General features: G+C 40.9%; 1 protein-coding gene across 27 annotated transcripts in view; it reads right to left on the reverse strand.

The window, feature by feature from the left end:
* Positions 1 to 20,906, reverse strand: part of DTNA (dystrobrevin alpha) — a 339,219-nt gene that overhangs the window by 212,170 nt on the left and 106,143 nt on the right. The window contains exon 1 of one of the 27 annotated variants that reach the window (XM_089678325.1): positions 7,014 to 7,036. The exons of the other annotated variants lie outside the window; for them this stretch is intronic. The gene's annotated coding sequence lies outside the window, so the exon portion shown is untranslated. Of the gene's footprint in view, positions 1 to 7,013; positions 7,037 to 20,906 lie in introns of those variants that run through there. 27 annotated transcript variants of the gene reach the window in all.

Below are 20,906 nucleotides of genomic sequence, written 5' to 3' on the forward strand. Positions count from 1 at the left end.
CGTTACATGAGCAAGATGTTCAGCTGATGATAAATATTGGCATTCACAGGCATTTTGAACAATGTGTCATTCATTTCCTCACACATCATAACAAACTGGAGCATACCCAAATACTAAGTTGGGCCTGCTCTCATGTATTCACACTTCTACAGGAACTGAATAGTGCTGTATAGATTTAATACAATTATTTCAATTCCTGTCAAAACCCCCATTCACCACTTCAGCTCTCAAATCTCTATACCGTATAAGAGCCAAATCCATTGATTAATTAGGCAAAAACTGGCATTTATTGGCAACAGTTACAGTATTTATTACAGAACTAGAACTAAAAATATTGAGAAACCACATTTATAAAAATCTACTTTTTCAGTGCTGTAAATCGTGGCTCTAGCAGCATGTGACCTGCAATGTCTTCTATCTACATTAGTTCAGCTGTGGTTTCAGGCTCGGTGAGGCCTGCATCCTCTGATGTCAACGTCGTGGATGTCGGATTAAACAGATATTCCAACCTGACCTATTCTCCATTCAAGAATGGATCTCCTGTCCTAACTGCTGCAGGGTGCTATGGGGAGCAGTGAAGGGTTAGAAAAAAATGCTGCTGTCCTGATATTTCTTTACAATGGGAAAGGAAGAGTCAGGAGCACACATTGCTGTATACTGCATTTTCCCAAATTGTTTCACAAACGTCATGACGGGGAAAGCATGAATTAGAGAGATGTATGTATATATCCTTAAAGCAACAAAAAAAACAAAATCAGGAAGAGGAGGGGTTTTACAAATTTTCCTCCCAACTACCCTCCAACAGGCTGCCAATTGTCCAGAAATGTAACAGTTCGTATGTCCATGCAAAAATGCTGGCTTAACAAGATTATTCATACAAATTTGGATTTTGTTCACATTTCAGCTTGAATTTCTAATTGCAGTGGTGTACATAAAAAAATGGTGTGATGGGGATCAGTCTGGCCCAGGTTCAGCCATGCTGAGGTGTCCTATAGGACCACACCCACTGCTGGATGCACATGCTGTATTGCAGGACCACTATCAGCCCTCAAATACAGAGGCAGCACAGAGCAGAGGAAAGCTCTTTCTCTGCTCTGTCGTGTCATCTATGGTCTCTTAGACCCAGTTCACATATATGAGAATTGGATGTGTTTTGAACCACATATGTGTGGGCCAGCCGCAGTGAGATCTAAAAAAACAAAAAAGAGTCCAGCATGATTTTCAGCCCAGTTTAGGTGGAATTTCCAGTGTCATACACTGTAAGAATTCGCACCTGAATTGCTGGAAGAAATCGCACAGAACTCTTGTACAAATCACACTGCAAACAGGCCCCACAGATATGTGAACCCAGGCTTAAAGCTGGTTCACACCAGAACATGGCACAAGGAAAGACATGCTCAATGTGTGCTTCTGGCACTGCGTTCCAGTGCAGTTCATTTTTAAAAGTAGTGCAAACACTAATTTTTGAGTGGTCTAGTGAATTCTGCAAACCATTCAAATGAATAGGCTGTCAAAACACACTACATAGGAATGCTTTCCTGTGAGATCCCGGTGTGAACCGGCCTTTAATTCAGGTAGTAAAACACCCGCCTGTACTCTTTATCACTAGTACATTCTGCCCAATTCTCTGGCAATAAACATTTCCTACTGCTAGCATAAATTGACAGTTTTGTATCAGTGTAATAAAGAATAGTCACAGCAAACTGCTGGCCATTTTCTGTCTGTCAAGGTGGGCCTATTATCACTTGATGAAAAAAAGCATGTGTTACTAATAAAACCACCTGAGAAAAAAAACATTTTTTCACACAGCATTGAATCAGATTGGAATGCTGATGTATATAAACCAAGCTAATTGTAAAAGAAAAAAAAACAATTTTACAGGCAGGTTTTAAGCTGCTGTTGGGACAGCCTGTGAGAGTCACACTGTTCTGTAACACATGTCCAGCATTATGGTATCCTTCAAGCAGGTTGGTAAAAGGATTTGTGTATTTGCACCTTTGTCCTTGAAGCTGAATGAAAAGACCCTCTGTAGGACCCTCCCTACTGTAGGGTCTTTCATATTGGGACACACTGTATCTCCCCCATGCCAGTGCCCAGCTTACCATTTCTTCTACAGTAGTTTGCCTATTAGCTCTAAAAATGCCCAGAACAAGTCCCATAGATTTCAATGAAATTGGCCATTAAGTTCAGGTTTGGCAAGTTTCAAACAGGATTTGCTGAAATCTCAGTGAATCAAACTCAACAGATTCACTTATCCCTATCAGTTATATAGTGTGTCTCTTCTGAACTTGAGCAGCTTTTGTATTTCTCCATTTCAGAGGCACTATACTACACAACCTGCAGACCTTTCTCTATCAAGCTGTGTGTGGCCTTCCATAAAAAGGCCATCATCACCTCCTCATACAGATCATCCATCCTTTCAACATTTTTACAACATTTACTCTTTTAAGCAACAAGACTTGATAATTGTCAGTCCAAAGGCAGAAAAATATTACCAAACCCGAATCCACAACGAAGGTATCATGAGCTGCAAAGTTTTAAAAAGAGTTGTTTTCTCTACTTTCAAAAAAAAAAATGCAGCTCCTGATTTTAGCTTACATTCCACGAGTAGTCTGAAGCGCGGTTTTGCGTCATGGCTGTTCAGTAACTCTCAGCTGTTCTCACTAGCCTTGGATAAACATCACATTTAACCAACCAGTAACAACAATCTACTGATAACGATGGCATAACTGTAATAATTTAAAGAAAGCAGAAGGAATAACCAAGTAAATTATTCTGTAACAGAGTACGGCTGAGCATTTCATTGTTCTTGACAACGCAGGATGCCCATTAGAAAGAACACAGCAGATTTAGTAGCAATAGACATGTCATGAACAACTTTCGAGAAGGATGTTAAATATGTTTACAAGTGAAATGGCCAACATGAGGGCTGATTGAGGCAATCGGGATATGTATGTGTCAACTTCCACAAAGCAAAAAAATCTTTCTATGTGGGCCAAATAATATACACTCATACCTTCCTGGAGGTAAGCTGATCCATAGAGGTGTCCAGGTGTATTTCCATGTGGACTTAGTTGTTATTTCATAACTGTATATACAATGTGCTGACTGTCTGACGCTTAAAGAATTCCACTTTCCCAAGGCTGGTCAACAAAAATCCAACAGGTTCCTCCATCCACACTATATGGCACTGATGGACAAATCTCCTACTGCGACAATTGGATGCAGCCACTATTTGGCTGACAATTTTCTGCCCAGCTCCTTCAAATTTTTAAAATCAAGTTTTTCAAAGGATGTCAGGTAGGAGAAGGCCAAAAGGGCCACCCACAAAGCAAAGAACAAGATGAAATCTAAACAGTGTATGGCCAGCTTAAATTAGAATTCCAAAATAAACCTAACTAATCATAAAAACGATCCCTCCCTCCTCCTAACATCTATGCTGACTAATCTATGTAAAAAAGATGAATATACTTACCTATTTTCTGGCTGCTCCAGACACACTATTCAGCTCTCCTGTGTTAGCCAGTGGCATCTACAGGGAACAGGAGGGGGTGCCAACAACAGATGGGCCATAGTAAGCCTTTGTGTGATGCTAGGCTCACAGCCATTACCAGCCGTTGTCAGTGCTCCCTCCTCTCCCCTGCAGCCGCTGACAGAGGGCAGCCATATCACGTGACCAGAGTGGAGCTACCTGAAAATAGGCAAGTATACAGATCTTTCTTACACAGGTTAGTCAGAATAGGTATTAGGAGAGGGGATGGAGCATTTTTAAGTCTAGTTAACTTTATCCTGGAATACTACTTTAAAAGAGAAGTATGGCCAAAGATTTTTAGGTCATACTCCACTTGTGGGTCACAGGAGCACACATACTTTTGCTCTTCAGTGACCCAGAGTCAGAAGACAGTGTGCGGTAGTATTGCAAAAATACAAATAATCGTAAAAATCCCTAGAATTAATGGTTAGCAGCTGTTATAACTACTACTCCCAAAAATGAATCTTTTTAAATGGAACCTTTACTATTTATATCAAGTAAATACAATGGAGAACCATGGCATTAGTATTTAATGGGCTACACAATACAGTACTCAAGGCATGAATTTTAATGAATATTTAAACCACTTAAACCGAATTCTACAATGACTGTTTGCCTACACATTTTATACAATTCATTTGAGCAGCCACACAGGTTATAATAGCAGGTTTGCCAAATACATTACTAAAACAATATTTACAGACTACTTAAATCTTTTAAAAACTAGTATTTTTTTATGTAAAGAGAAGCATACTTTAAGCCCTAGTTCACATCGGTACAGCTTTGAAATTGCACTACTTAACAAAAGTCTATGCAAGTCACAATGAAATCGGCAAATAGTAGTGCAGAAACCTTTTTCATAATCGGTGCAATATGAGTAGCGGCGATATGTACAGTTCCATTGACGGAAATGGGGTGCAACTTGTCATGCGATTTGGAACTGTCAAATCGCATGACAAGTTGCATCGGTGTGAACGGGGGATACGTGGCAATTAATAGTCTTAAAGTAACACTGTCATCAGAGAAGTATGGGCCCAGCCACTGCTTGGCTTGTTATGAACATGCTAGTTTTCTACGCTGCTAGGTGTCTGGCTGAAAGATTTGAGTCATAGACCCTGAATAAGCATGCTGTAAAGGCTGTCTGAATTCCTTACCTTTATACTTGTTCCAGGTCAGTGATTCATAAAACATTAAAGTGTATCTAACCCAAAAAAAAACAAAAACCTAATTTACTGCAGATTACTAGTCCCTTGGTGTAGTGGCTGTAGCTTACTAGTTCTTGGTGTGGTGGCTTTGCTTACTACTCCTTAGCGTGGCGGCAGTAGCTTACTAGTTCTTGGCGTGGCGGCTGTAGTTTACTAGTTCTTGGTGTGGCGGCTGTAGTTTACTAGTTCTTGGCATGGTGGCTGTAGCTTACTAGTTCTTGGCATGGCGGCTGTAGTTTATTAGTTCTTGGTGTGGCGGCTGTAGTTTACAAGTCCTTGGTGTGGTGGCTGTAGCTTACTAGTTCTTGGCGTGGTGGCTGTAGGTTACTAGTTTTTGGCATGGCGGCTGTAGTTTATTAGTTCTTGGTGTGGCGGCTGTAGTTTACAAGTCCTTGGTGTGGTGGCTGTAGCTTACTAGTTCTTGGCGTGGTGGCTGTAGGTTACTAGTTCTTGGCGTGGTGGCTGTAGTTTATTAGTTTTTGGTGTGGCAGCTGTAGCTTACAAGTCCTTGGTGTGGTGGCTTTGCTTACTAGTTCTTGGCATGGCGGCAGTAGCTTACAAGTCCTTGGTGTGGCGGCTGTAGCTTACTAGTTCTTGGCGTGGCGGCTGTAGGTTACTAGTTCTTGGCATGGTGGCTGTAGTTTATTAGTTCTTGGTGTGGTGGCTGTAGCTTACAAGTACTTGGTGTGGTGGCTGTAGCTTACAAGTACTTGGTGTGGTGGCTGTAGCTTACTAGTTCTTGGTGTGGCAGCTGTAGCTTACTAGTCCCTAGTGTGGCAGCTCTAGCTTGCTAGTCCTTGGTATGGCAGCTGCAGCTTACTAGTTCTTGGTGTGGTGGCTGTATTAAGTTTTCTTTATTCAGGTTTTGACCAATCACAGCAGGTCACATGACAATTGAAAACAATGGATGGCTTTGTTTCATGCCATCCATTCTATACAATTGTGTCACTAGCTGTGAATGGTCACAGTGATCACATGTACAGACTCGGCAAATCACAGCCCATCTGTGTCATGTGATTAGTCCAATCACAGCTAATCACAACAAAAAAACCTCAATGAATTGATTTCATTCAGTTAAATGCTTGCTTATTGCAAAGAAACTGAAAAAAAAAACATTTTCTTTCATACTGTCACCAGTCAGTGTCCCTGATCACCGCTACACCAGTTACATGACGACGCTGTACTGCACTGGTGACAGTATGTATTTTTTTAATTTCTTCATTTTCCAAAAAATTCTGACAAAAAAATGATAACTTCAAAAAGGGGTCATTTGGGGGATATCTGTACTTTCCTGATATTTCTGGGCCTCAAGAAATTAGATAGCTGTCAGTACTTCAGCATTAATCAATTTTCAGATATATCCCATAGTTTGCAAACTCTCTAACGTTCCTACAGACTAAATGATAAATACTAATTTGGGTTATCTTCACCAGAGAAATGTAGCAGAATACATCTTGGCCTGAATTTATTAAGAACAATTATTTGCAAAATTTTATAACAGAAAGAAAGAAAGAAAAATTAGTTTTTTTTCCAAAATATTTGTTTTTTTTTTGTTAATTTAGCGAAAAATAAAAACCCCAGTGGTGATTATATACCGCCAAAAGAAAGCTCTAGCTGTGTGAACAAAATTATAAAAATTTACTTTGGGTACAGTGTTGCATAACTGCACAATTGTCATGCAAAATGTGAGCGTGCTGAAAGCTGAAAATTGGCCTGGGCAGAAAGGGGGTAAAGGTGTCCAGTATTGAAGTGGTTAAAGACAAAGCATTACCATCACAGCCAGGAAACATTTGCAAAAAGAGAGTTCAGCCATGGCAGCCAACACAATTCTCTCATGGCAGCTGTACTTTAAATACAGGCATGGTTACATTTCCTTAGAGAAGACTTCCCTTTTTATCAAATGCATCGACTGCATTATTTCTCCAAGGCAATCAATCAGCTTTCAGCTACCATTTTCTTTTGCAGGCCTGCCAACAACAGACTAAATCTAATTTAGTGCTAGAACAATAGAAAACAGTCCCTAATTTTAGACATGACTAATTTAGGAAGAACAATGATCATGAGTTTGTACAAATTGCGGTAACCCATAACAGCCAATCAGATGTAATCTTTTCTTGACCTTGTCACAGTAAACACTTTCATGCTACAGACTGGAAGGAATTTCCAAAATTCAATCTTGTAAAACACAAATCAGCCAGTAAATATCTCCGATATTAAAAACCTCAGCAGTTATTTTACATTGTCCATAGTGAATAGGATTACAGTGCAGAATGTACCTGTTTTTTCATCCCATTTTCCCGGAGTCTGAAGCCGGCAGTGAAATATTTCCCTTGAACCAGCCACAGTGAAGAATTCAGGAATGTACTATTCTGATGCCAGTCAGATTCACAATGCACTGCTCAGTACTGGCAGAAAAGGGATTAGCATACTGAAAGGACATCTGACCCATCACTAATAAGAAAGGCATCGCTGTGCTCAGACATCTGCCAAGCATGTATGAACACATGCTTCGGAATAGAAGAACAATGCATTGTGTGCTGAACAAAGTAGACCTGCATCCCTGCGGCCAGCCAGGAAATATTCTTTTTAAAGAAATGAGAAATGACAGACTGCCATTAAAAGTTTTTGTGTCACGCTATTGTGCTTAAAGGAAATGTTACCAGTGAAAGATGATAAAACGCATTGTTCTGCTTCAGCTGTCACTGTATGTAACAGAGACTGATATAGGCAATTACCTAATCGCGCCTAACCGCTCCGATCAGCTATAACATGCTTATGTGGTACAGTACTGGCTGCGGCAGGAGAAGCCGGCTCTATGGCATTAACTCCGGCGTTCTGCATGCTTACTAAACAGATTTTCTGACCAGCAGGATGCATGCTAGACCGTAACCTCACATAAATCTTTTTAACCTTCCATATTCTGTGTTTCCCATTAATATTTTGCGACTTTCAGGGAAGTTGTATAAAGTTTTCTAAATATATGCAAAGACAACCAATAAGGTTCATAAGCAGCTATTTATAAACCAACCAGGAAATTGAGGTCAAAACTTCATGCCTGATTTCACAGGCTGCTTGCTTAAGATCTCATTAACACAGGCGTCTAAATTGCTGTGTTTAGATGTGTACACTACAGTTTTGTACTCACCTAAATACTGTACTATAGGAACCAATGATGCTAGACACACTGCGTGGTGTTTAGAACAGTACAAAAAAGTAGGACACACGGGGCCGTACATATTTGCAGATTTTACAAGAGTTCATTCACATGTGTGTGCGGCAAAGTGGTTAGTACTTCTGCCTAGCAGCACTAAGGTTATCAGTTCCAATCCCAAACATGGCATTGACTTCCCGGAGTTTGCATGTTCTCCCTGTGCCTGCGTTGGTTTCCTCCCACACTCCAAAGAAATGCTGGTAGGTTAATTGGCTCCTGTCTAATTTGGCCCTTGTATGTGTATGTATGAATGTGAGTCAGGGACCTTAGAATGTAAGCTCGGAGTCATGGACTGCAAAGTGCTGTGTAATTTGACGGTGCTATGCAAGTACCTGTAATATTTAAAAAATCATCACATTTAGATGCATGCAGCACTATGGGAAGCAGCCATTTGAAGAATTGTACATATCTAAACAATGTACATGTCTTTAGGACCTGTTCACATGGGGCATATTAAGGCGTACGTCCATGGAAGGCTGCGTTCTACCCACACAGGGATGCACAGGTGTTCCATGCATCTCTGTGCAGGCAATCCCATTGATGTCAATTGGGACACAGCGGCTGCACGAATACAGATGCTGCTCCCTATTAAACAACCCTGGGGGTGAAGGTCTCCGGACTCACATAGCGTGCATTCGGAGCTGTGCACCTGCACAAATGGGTGAAGCATCTGTGTATATGCTTATATATGCCCCGTTTGAACGAGCCCGATGTGTTTTAACCAGTTAAGCTCCAGAAAGGTTTTACCCCCTTCATGACCAGAGCCTTTTTTGCTATTCGGCACTGTGCTGGCAATTGCGCAGTCATGCAACACTGAACACAAATGAGTTTATATCATTTTTTCACACAAATAGAGCTTTCTTTTGGTGGTATTTAATCACCACTGGGTTTTTTAAATTGTATTTATGTAAACAAAAAAAACAATTAAAAAACAAACAAACAATATTTTCTACTTTCTGTTATAAAACATATCCCAAAAAAATGTAAACATCAAATTTATTCATAAATATAGCCCAAAGTATATTCTGCTACATATCTTTGATAAACAAAAATTTTCTAATAAGTGTATATTAATTGGTTTAGGCGAAAGTTATGTCTACAAACTTTGGTATACATACTGGAATTTATGCAGCTATAGACACTACTGTAATGGCAGTGATCAGCGACTTATAGTGAGCCTATGATAGTGTGGCAGGCAATCTGGCGCTAGCTGACACTGGCTGGGAGGGAAACTAGCTGACAGTCATCAACAGTGACACTAATATAATGGTCTAATACTGTACTAATGACACGAACTGGAAAGGGTTTAACATATAGGGGCAATTAAAGGGTTAACCGCATGCCTTAACAATGTATAATGTGTGCTGGTTTTACCGAATCACAACAAAGAGTGGATAAGGGGTGCACAAACACGTCCTATACCTGAAAATGCTAGATTAAGTTCACATTTGCGATCCAGCGCAGGGGGATGCCCGCCAGCAGTATACATGCCCTTAACCACTAGTCTACAGGGCACTTATACTCCCTTCCTGCCCAGGCCAATTTCCAGCTTTCAGCGCTGTTGCACTTTGAATGACAATTGCGCAGTCATGCAATACCGCGGTGGTATTTAATCATCTCTGAGTTTTTTATTTTTCTTAAACAAACCAAAAACCACTGAAAATTGTGAAGACTAAATTTTTCTTAGTTTTTGTTATAAATGTTGTAAATAAGTGATTTTTCTCCTTCACTAATGTGCGCTAATGAGGCTGCACTGATGGGCACTGATAGGTGGCACTGATGGGCACTGATGAGGAGGCACTGGTAGGTGGCACTGATGGGCATTGACAGGCATCACTGATGGGCACTGAAAGGCAGCACTCATATATGGCACTGATAGGCGGCACTGACTGGCACTGTTAGGCGGCACTGACTGGCACTGATAGGCGGCACTGATTGGCAGCACTGATAGGTGGCACTGACTGGCATTGATAGGTGGCACTGACTGGCACTGTTAGGTGGCACTGACTGGCACTGTTAGGCAGCACTGATGGGCACTGATGTGTGGCATTGATGGGCACTGGCAGGTGGCACTGATGGGCACTGGCAGGTGGCACTGTTGGGGCTACACTGATCATTAGGGGACACTGATCATCAGTGCTCTGACGATCTGTGTACATGTCCCCTCCGAGGAATGCCGATTACCGGCTCTCCTCTCCTCACGAGCTGTCAGCGTGACAGCTCGTGAGGGGAGAAATGCCGATAACCGGCATTTCCCTGTCTACATATGATCAGCTGTGATTGGACACAGCTGATCACATGACCAAGCTGACATCTTCGGCTCTTCCGTTGATCGGTGATCCGCCAAGCACTGCGCTGCGCGCTCCCGGAGCTGCGCACGTGCGGTTAGAATGGGAGGACGCCATATGACGTCCTCCCAGAACGAGAGAACTGCCTTGCGTCCGTCATTTTACTATATGGCGGGCGGGAGGCGGTTAAGTGCTGGTTCACATACATGCGGATTAGATGCGGTTTGAACTGCATCCAAACCACATGACATGTGAAAAGACATTGCTTCCTATGGTGCAGATTCAGCGCAGTTTGAAAAAGAGTCATGTACGATTTCTGAGCAGTGTGGTCCAGTTCAAGTGCAGATTACAGGCTATCGACTTCTATTGGAACCATTTTTAAACAGCATATGTGTGAACAGGATAATCTTGAGATCTAATCCTGTCCTGAACCTGCTGTAAACCTGACATGAATCGTTGAACAATTACTGTATCAATTAGTTGTGCAACCTGAGCTTCAACTGATTGTAAAGGCTTTTTTTAACAGAAAATAACAAACATGTTCTACTTACCTGCTGTGTACAGTGGTTTTGCACAGAGCAGCCTGGATCCTCTTCTCGGGTCCCCCGCAGGCTCTCCTGACCCCTCCCTCCTGTCGGGCGCCCCCACAGCAAGCAGCTTGCTATGGGGGCACCCACTGCTTTGTGCGTCCATTCATACATGGAGCCTTGGCTCGGCCCTGCCCCCTCTCTCTTCTCATTGGCTCACTGGCTGTGATGGACAGCAGTGGGAGCCAATGGCTACTGCTTCTGTCTCAGCCAATGAGAATAGGGAGTCCCGGGATAACAGAGACTTCAGTGCACATCGCTGGATCGAGAGGGGGCTTAGGTGAGTATTAGGTGGGGTTGGGGGTGATGCTGCACACAGAAGGTTTTTTTTTACCTTCATGCATAGAATGCATGAAGGTAAAAAACCATGAGCCTTTAGCACCACTTTCAATTTGCACCACACGTGTGAATCAGCTCCAAGAGGTTAATCAGGATCTTTTGCTTGCACTGCCAATAACAGCCTGCGTTCTGTGCAGAACATACGCACATACCCTTGTGAAATCTACACATCAGTCTTGCATTGCATTAATTATTATTTTTAAATCTCATAGTGGTAAAAACACACTCTTGACTATTTTTTGACAACTTAATTTACTTTATTTTATACCAATGCAAGCTCAAGCTATGCTATTAAAGGATCTGTGAAATAAAAAAAACTCCCTGAAAGACTGACCTAAAAAACACCTGAAAAGTTAGAAAATCCAGCCTATTAGTACAGCAGGGAAGCAGGGAGCTGGAGAGGTTAGTAGTGTGGGTGGCCCTGTTTTATGAAGCTTTGTAGCTGAAAGTGGGAATGTGACTCACACATCTAATTAAGTGTGTATAAACCCAATCCCTAAAATTTTATGTAATCTTTAACATGCCAAACTAATTAATAAATAAAAATAACTTTCAATGTTTTAAAAGTTACAGCTTTCTTTAACTATCACAAAATAATGTGACATTACACAAAATTCTTATTCTCCCAAAAAAATCCATACAAATCCACTATTAAAGTGTTACTAAATCCACAACAGAAAAATCAGTCTGTATATGCAGTAAAGCATGCTTGTTACATTCACTGTGGAACCTAAGGGGTTAATCCTCTGCATTGTGTAAAAAGGCTGTTTGATCCTGTCTTCTCTGATCCTCCTCCTCTTCTACTGTTCACAGTCCACCTGCTGATAGTACAGAGCTCTAGGAGTCACTCTGCACATGCTTAATTTAGTGTGTATTGCTAGAAAGTCAATCAGCCCTGTCCAGAGGGTCAGAGGGTATACAGTCTCATAGGACAGTCAGAAGAGAATGAAAACTCCTCCTACATGCTTTAACCAGTACTCAGCTGGACACTGATAGAAGTCATAAGACTGCTATATACTGCTGATTAGAAAAGGTATTTAGCAGCTTATATTTACTCAAATAATTGCATTTCCATGTTCTGTGTACTGTGGGAGACCAGATATTGTGAATGCGGGGTCCTGGCTTTAGTAACATTTTAATGGCCCTGTAATCAATTTTTCATGAAATTGTGTCTTACTGTGTTTTTCTACCTCTCTGTAACATCCTCTATGAGCTCCTGAACCTCTCCTTTTCCCAGTCACCTGTTTGTTTGGAACAAGCAATGCATGTAAGTTGCAGTCATGTGCACTGCTCTATGTACAGTGACAATCTCAGGACTGAGTAAGAGAGGGTGGCTACATTCTTACATACAGTGGAACTGTGGAGAATAAACATAGCAACCATCCAATTGGAAGTCAGATCACGAAAATGGAATTTGGAGATTTGGAGGAGGCTGAGCGCAATAGAAGGTACTTTTTTGTCTCTGCAGAAACCAGCACTTTTGGATTTGTTAAGCTTCTATGTTTTTTGCTGCATTCAGTCCATCGACACTCCAGAAAGTGTTCATATCTCTTCAACAAAGTTATGTTCTACAGCTGGAGAGGTATTTATTTTTTCCATTACATACGACCTTAGTTTTTAAGTCAGTGTTGCTTTAAAATAATGCCCGGTGATCCTGCCATAAAGGTCTTTGTTCAGCATTTCACTTTATTACAGGGTGACCAGACTCTGTCCCATTCCAGTTGGCCTCTTACATTGTCACGCTGCCGAATGGGCATCTGTGCTGACACTCATTGTGGAGGTATGTTCTGCAGGAAACCCACCGATTGAAAAAATGCAGACGTGACCCACAAAGGTCTGTTACCTGTTCCCTCCCAACCTCCCTCCCCATCCCTTCCCTCAGGGCACCTATGTAAACTTTTCAGATTTTGCCTTTATTGATGCATGCCTTGCACCAGCTTCCCTTCATTTATTGTAATGTGTAAATGTTGGTCACTGAATTTTTGCTTCGATTGTCTGTTCATCTTTACTTATTATTCAATAAAGCTTTTTGTAAAAGAAAAAATGCAGACGTCGCTGGAGCATATACATATAGATCCAAAAAAAAAACATGAAAGCAATATCTTCTAGAAAAAAAAAAACATTGTCATTTTAGTGGTTGGCACTACTGCCTTGCAGAACTCAGTTTGACTCCCAACCAGGACACTATATGCCTGGAGTTTGCATGTTCCCCCACACTTGTGTAGGTTTCCAATGAATACTCCAGTTACTTCCCACTAAACACATTTTGGTAGGCTAACTGGATCCTGTTTAAATAAGCTCAAGTATGTGTATATATGTGTGCAAAGTAGGGAGCTTAGACTGTAAGCTCTTAGGGTGCAGAGACTGATGTCAATGTACAATATGTAAAAAGCGGCATAACTTGTCAACACTAAATAAATATCTAGAAAAAATAACAATGCACAATTCTTCAGCAAAGAAAAAGTCATCTAGTTAGGGTTTATGTCTACTAACAAAACAGGTATTTTCAATTTGTTCCACATAATGGCATTACATATATAAAATAAAAGACAAGTGTATTTGTCTACAACACAAAGGGACATACCAGTAGTTAAAAAATGAGTTTGCATGTTCTCCCTGTGCCTGCGTGGGTTTCCATTGGGAACTCCGGTTCCCTCCCACACTCCAAAGACATGCTGATAATTGGATCCTGTCTAAATTGGCCCTAGAATGTGTATGTATGAATGTAAGTTAGGGACCCTAGGTGTATGCTCCTTGAGGGTTGACTGATGTGCATTTACAATATATATACAGTCAGGTCTATAAATATTGGGACATCGACACAATTCTAACATTGTTGGCTCTATACACCACCACAATGGATTTGAAATTAAACGAACAAGATGTGCTTTAGCTGCAGACTGTCAGCTTTGATTTGAGGGTATTTACATCCAAATCAGGTGAACGGTGTAGGAATTACAACAGTTTGCATATGTGCCTCCCACTTGTTAAGGGACCAAAAGTAATGGGACAATTGGCTTCTCAGCTGTTCCATGGCCAGGTGTGTGTTATTCCCTCATTATCCCAATTACAATGAGCAGATAAAAGGTCCAGAGTTCATTTCAAGTGTGCTATTTGCATTTGGAATCTGTTGCTGTCAACTCTCAAGATGAGATCCAAAGAGCTGTCACTATCAGTGAAGCAAGCCATCATTAGGCTGAAAAAACAAACCCATCAGAGAGATAGCAAAAACATTAGGCGTGGCCAAAACAACTGTTTGGAACATTCTTAAAAAGAAGGAACGCTCCGGTGAGCTCAACAACGCCAAAAGACCCGGAAGACCACAGAAAACAATTGTGGTGGATGACCGAAGAATTCTTTCCCTGGTGAAGAAAACACCCTTCACAACAGTTGGCCAGATCAAGAACACTCTCCAGGAGGTAGGTGTATGTGTGTCAAAGTCAACAATCAAGAGAAGACTTCACCAGAGTGAATACAGAGGGTTCACCACAAGATGTAAACCATTGGTGAGCCTCAAAAACAGGAAGGCCAGATTAGAGTTTGCCAAACGACATCTAAAAAAGCCTTCACAGTTCTGGAACAACATCCTATGGACAGATGAGACCAAGATCAACTTGTACCAGAGTGATGAGAAGAGTATGGAGAAGGAAAGGAACTGCTCATGATCCTAAGCATACCACCTCATCAGTGAAGCATGGTGGTGGTAGTGTCATGGTGTGGGCATGTATGGCTGCCAATGGAACTGGTTCTCTTGTATTTATTGATGATGTGACTGCTGACAAAAGCAGCAGGATGAATTCTGAAGTGTTTCGGGCAATATTATCTGCTCATATTCAGCCAAATGCTTCAGGACTCATTGGACGCCACTTCACAGTGCAGATTGACAATGACCCAAAGCATACTGCAAAAGCAACCAAAGAGTTTTTTAAGGGAAAGAAGTGGAATGTTATGCAATGACCAAGTCAATCACCTGACCTGAATCCGATGATTGAGCATGCATTTCACTTGCTGAAGACAAAACTGAAGTGAAAATGCCCCAAGAACAAGCAGGAACTGAAGACAGTTGCAGTAGAGGCCTGGCAGAGCATCACCATCTGGTGATGTCAATGCGTTCCAGACTTCAGGCTGTAATTGACTGCAAAGGATTTGCAACCAAGTATTAAAAAGTGAAAGTTTGATTTATGATTATTATTCTGTCCAATTACTTTTGGTCCCTTAACAAGTGGGAGGCACATATGCAAACTGTTGTAATTCCTACATCGTTCACCTGATTTGGATGTACATATCTTCAAATTAAAGCTGACAGTCTGCAGTTAAAGCACATCTTGTTCATTTCATTTCAAATCTATTGTGGTGGTGTATAGAGCCAAAAATGTTAGAATTGTGTCGATGTCCCAATATTTATGGTCCTGACTGTGTATATATAGTATATGTGTGTGTGTATATACAGTTGTGTTCAAAATAATAGCAGTCAGACATCACTAACCAGCAGACCCAACAGTCATGACATGCATGCTGCTAATTTTGTGTAATTGAATTACTAAAGGGGCATGTTCAAAATAATAGCAGTGTGGAGTTCTATTAGTGAGGTCATTCATTCTTTAAAAAACAGGTGGCAATTATTGCCCTTATTTAAGGAAGGAAGGCAGCAAATGTTGTACATGTTGGTTACAGTGCATTTCTCTCTGAAATTCTGAGGAAAATGGGTCGTTTCAGACATTGTTCAGAAGAACAGCGTACCTTGATTAAAAAGTTGATTGGAGAGGGGAAAACATATAAAGTGCAGAAAATGATAGGCTGTTCAGCTAAAATGATTGCAAATGCTTTAAAATGGCAACCAAAACCTGAAAGACATGGAAGAAAGCCAAAAACTACCATTCGAATGGATAGAAGAATAGCCGAAATGGCAACGACTCAGCCAACAATCAGCTCCAGGAAGATCAAAGAAGGTCTAAAGTTACCTGTGAGTACTGTTACAATTAGAAGACGCCTATATGAAGTCAAGCTATCTGCAAGAAGCCCTCGCAAAGTCCCACTGTTGAAAAAAAGACATGCTGAAGAGGTTACAATTTGCCAAAGAGCACATTGACTGGCCTAAGAAGCAATGGCGCAACATTTTGTGGACTGATGAAAGTAAGATTGTTCTTTTTGGGTCTAGTGGCCGGAGACAGTTTGTCAGACGACCCCCTGATTTCAAGCCACAGTACACTGTGAAGACAGTGAAGCATGGTTGCGCAAGCATCATGATATGGGGCTGTTTCTCATAATACGGTGTTGGGCCTATTTATCACATACCAGGGATCATGGATCAGTTTGAACATGTCAGAATACTTGAAGAGGTTGAAGAGGTCATGCTGCCTTATGCTGAAGAGGAAATGCCCTTGAAATGGGTGTTCCAACAAGACAACGACCCCAAACACACCAGTAAACGTGCAACATCTTGGTTCCAGACCAACAAGATTGACGTTATGGAGTGGCCAGCCCAATCCCCGGATCTTAATCCGGAACTTGTGGGGTGACATCAAAAATGCAGTTTCTGAGGCAAAACCAAGAAATAGAGAAGAACTGTGGAATGTAGTCCAACCATCCTGGGCTGGAATACCTGTTCACAAGTGCCAGAAGTTGGTTGACTCCATGCAACACAGATGTACAGCAGTTCTCAGAAACAGTGGTTATACAACTAAATATTAATTAAGTGATTCAAAGGAAAGCAAAATCTTCAAACATTTTTCAGTTTATATAGTGAATGTTTGAGTTTGTAAAGAAGAATACAAACACTGCTATTTTTTTGAACATTCTAATATTCACTTTTCTTCAATTTTTTTTTAGAGGAACAACACAAATGTGATATATTTTTCTTCATGTTTTGATTTGGAATAGAATGTGTAGTGTTCCCAATGCATTTGTGTGTATGGAAATAAAAGGATTTTGAGCTTTATTCACTTTTTTCAACACACTGCTATTATTTTGAACACAACTGTATATATTATACACACACACATATACAGTTAGGTCCATATATATTTGGACACAGGCACAATTTTAAATTTTCTTAGGTATTTACAAAAACATATTCAAGCTAATGTTATATAAAGGATATGGGCGGAAAGTGCATACTCTCAGGTTTAATGTGAGGGTATGACATCCAAATTGAAGGAAGGGTTTAGGAATTATTGCTCTTAAGAGTAGCCATCCCCCCTTTTTCAAGGGACCAAAAGTAATTTTGTGCCTGTGTCCAAATATATATGGACCCAACTGTATATACATATATATATATAAGTGCTGCCTAAATTGATGGCACTATAAGTAACTGTAATAAATAAAAATAAAATAAAATAATGAATGACTAGAGCAGTCTTTCTCAACCAGGGTGCCCAGGCACCCTGGCATGCCTTGAGGTTTCTTCAGGGGTGCCTTGGAAAAAATGTCTAAAAATTGCCCAAAACTTGTATACAAGTCAGCGGGTGGAATAAGTCTGCCTTTTAGTTACACAAAGACACAGGTTTTCATTGTGCGCCATTACGACCTTCTAGTGTCCTGACAACCAATGACATCATCGGTTGATAAGGAGGATGTCAGCTGCCTGCACAACATCCTAGTTTGATCCTCTCCATCAGTGTTGGGGTCACATTAGCTCAGTGATGGAGAAAAACTGAGGGAGAAGTGAAATGCTGGAATACTACTTAGTACCAGTGTGCAAAAGTGTGCAAAAGTGTATTTGCTTTGGAGATTAAATCACCTCTAATGTTGGGTGTCCTACATGTGTGGATGTTGCTGCGTTATAAAAAAAACTATTAGAATAGTTTATTCACATTGGGTGCCTTGGTACTGTCCATAATATTAAAGGGTGCCTCGGGACTGTCCATAATATTAAAGGGTGCCTCGGGACTGTCCATAATATTAAAGGGTGCCTTGGTACTGTCCATAATATTAAAGGGTGCCTCGGGACTGTCCATAATATTAAAGGGTGCCTCGGGACTGTCCATAATATTAAAGGGTGCCTCGGGGCTGTCCATAATATTAAAGGGTGCCTCGGGACTGTCCATAATATTAAAGGGTGCCTCGGGACTGTCCATGATATTAAAGAGTGCCTTGACTGAAAAAGGTTGAGAAACATGGGCTGGAGTGTCATCACTAGGTTTTTAAAGTCATTGACCCAGTTAAAAATGGTCTCCATTACATGCATATGAAAACTGCCGTTAGTAATAAAACAAAGGAATTTTTTCCTACAGCTCACTATACTGTACGTTGTGACACTGCTCCTCTTTAAGTACAGCCACCTGTTACAAGGTTGTGAGCATTCAACATCAGTGCTGACAGCTTGGAAAGGTGAAAGCTGTCAGTGGCGGTAAACTCAGTGTACTTTGTACAAGGCAAATGGTAAATGCTGATGCTGACTGAGTGAAGAGAATCCTTAAATGTGTATTTTAACATTCTGTCAAAGTGTACTTAAATCCCAAAACAAAAATGTAATAATGCAGTTTACCAGGCCTTAGATGTGATGGCTGCATTCGTTTTCATTTCCTAGTATTTTTTTCCCTTTAATCCAGTGACTAGTACACTTCCTGTCATGCGTGGCTACACTCACTCCTCTGCTGAATCTATAAAGGGAGCCATGGTTGTCACTAAGGCTGGACTTTATCCAGCCCACTACTGAAGCTGATTTTTTCATGTTTCGCACATGTTAAAATCCGCTTTTTGCCTTGAAAATTACTTAAAACCTCCAAATATTATGTATTTTCCAATAGTAGTGTTTTATGTTGCACAATTTTTGAACAACTTTGTCAAAATTATAGTTTTAGTATGAAATACTGAAATTACATTTTGTGCACACAAAAACAATATAATCTCCCAATTTTTATGTACAAAATAAAATATGAGGTTGTGTGGTAATGTTGAGTAAATGGATATTAAATATATCCAGCTGCAAAACTATTTGTGCCCATGAAACAGCAAAACGTTTACCAAAATTATTAATAGTTAATGCTTAAAGTGTTACTAAACCCAGGACCCTGCATTCACTCTATCTGGTCTCCCACAGTACACACATCATGGAAATGCAATTATTTTAGTAAATATAAACTGACAAATACCTTTTTTTCATCAGCAGTTAGAGCAGTCTTGTGACTATCAGTGTTCAGCAGAGCACTGGTTAAAGCTTGCAGGAGGAGTTTTCATTTGTGACTACTATCAGTGTTCAGCAGGGCACTGGTTAAAACTTGCACGAGGAGTTTTAATTTGTGACTGCTATCAGTGTTCAGCAGGGCACTGGTTAAAGCTTGTAGGAGGAGTTTTCATTCTCCCCTGATTGCTGTATGAGGCTGCCCCTGACCTCTGTCTGAACAGAGCTGATCACATGCACTCTTCCAAGAAAGAAAAAACAAAAACTCTCCGGCAACACACACCAAACTGAGAATGTGTAGCTTATTCCCAAGGCTCTGTTCTATCTGCAGATACATTGGGGACAGTAGAAGGGTAGGATCAGAGAAGAGAGGATTAAACAGCCTTTTTACACAATGCAGAGGATTAACCCCTTAGGTGCTTGCTTTACTGCATATACAGACTGATTTTACTGTTGTAGGTTTAGTAACACTTTAAAGAACGACCTTTATAGATCATCAATTTAGACTTTTGCAATTTTTTTTTAAATAATAAACTTGTCATACTTACCTGCTTTGTGCAATGGTTTTCACAGAGCAGCCCCAATCCTTCTCCTCTGGGGTCCCCCACCGGCTCCTGGCCCCTCCCCCCAACCAAGTGCCCCCATAGCAAGCAACTTGCGTGGGCTCTATACAGAGCTGGGCTGTGTGTCCATTGACACACACACAGCACGGCTAGGCCCTGCCCCATTGGCTCCTGCTGCTGTCTCCATGTCTAGTGAGGAGAGGACAGGGGAGGGAGCTGTGGCTCTCAGGCACATCACTGGATTAAGATCAGGCTCAGGAAAGTAAAAGGGGGGCTGGGAAGAGCTGCACACAGAAGCTTTTTTTTACCTTAATGCAGAGAACGCATTAAGGTAAAAAAAACAAACAACATTCTGCTTTTACAACTACTTTAGCTGCAAATGTGAGACCTAGAATTATTTTTCTCACTCCAGCATACACAGCGATACCCAGAGTTACAATGGATTGGTTTAGATCAAAGCATATTCATGTGTTAGAATGGCCCAGTCACAGTCCAGACCTAAATCCAATGGAAAATAGGTGGCAAGACTTGAAAATTGCTGTTCACAGACGCCCTCCATCCAACCTGACAGAGCTTGAGCTATTTTGCAAAGAAGAATGGGCAAAAATGTCACTCTCTAGATGTGCAAAGCTGGCAGAGACATCCCCAAAAAGACTTGCAGCTGGAATTGCAAGTCTTTGGTTCTACAAAGTATTTACTCAGGGGGCTGAATACAAAACACAGGCCACACTTTTCACATATTGATTTGTAAAAACTTTTGAAAACCATTTATCATTTTCCTTCTACTCCACAATTATGTGCCACTTTGTGTTGGTCTATCACATGAAATCCCAATAAAATACATTTGTGTTGATTGATTTGATTGTAACATGACAAAATGTGGAAAATTTCAAGGGGTATGAATACTTTTTCAAGGCACTGTACACACGTGTTTGGATGGAACAACGGGGTGCTTTTAAACTTTTCTTTGTTGCACCAGCTGTGAGCTTATTTTGAACTATTAAAAGACCTTGGGCATCGAGCATACACTCAAGATCGTTAAACATGTTCATCTTCATT

The sequence above is a fragment of the Staurois parvus genome, unplaced genomic scaffold (genome assembly GCF_062004578.1).
Source record: "Staurois parvus isolate SC_StPar_1 unplaced genomic scaffold, SC_StPar_1.0 ptg000203l, whole genome shotgun sequence".
Taxonomy (NCBI): Eukaryota; Metazoa; Chordata; class Amphibia; order Anura; family Ranidae; genus Staurois; species Staurois parvus.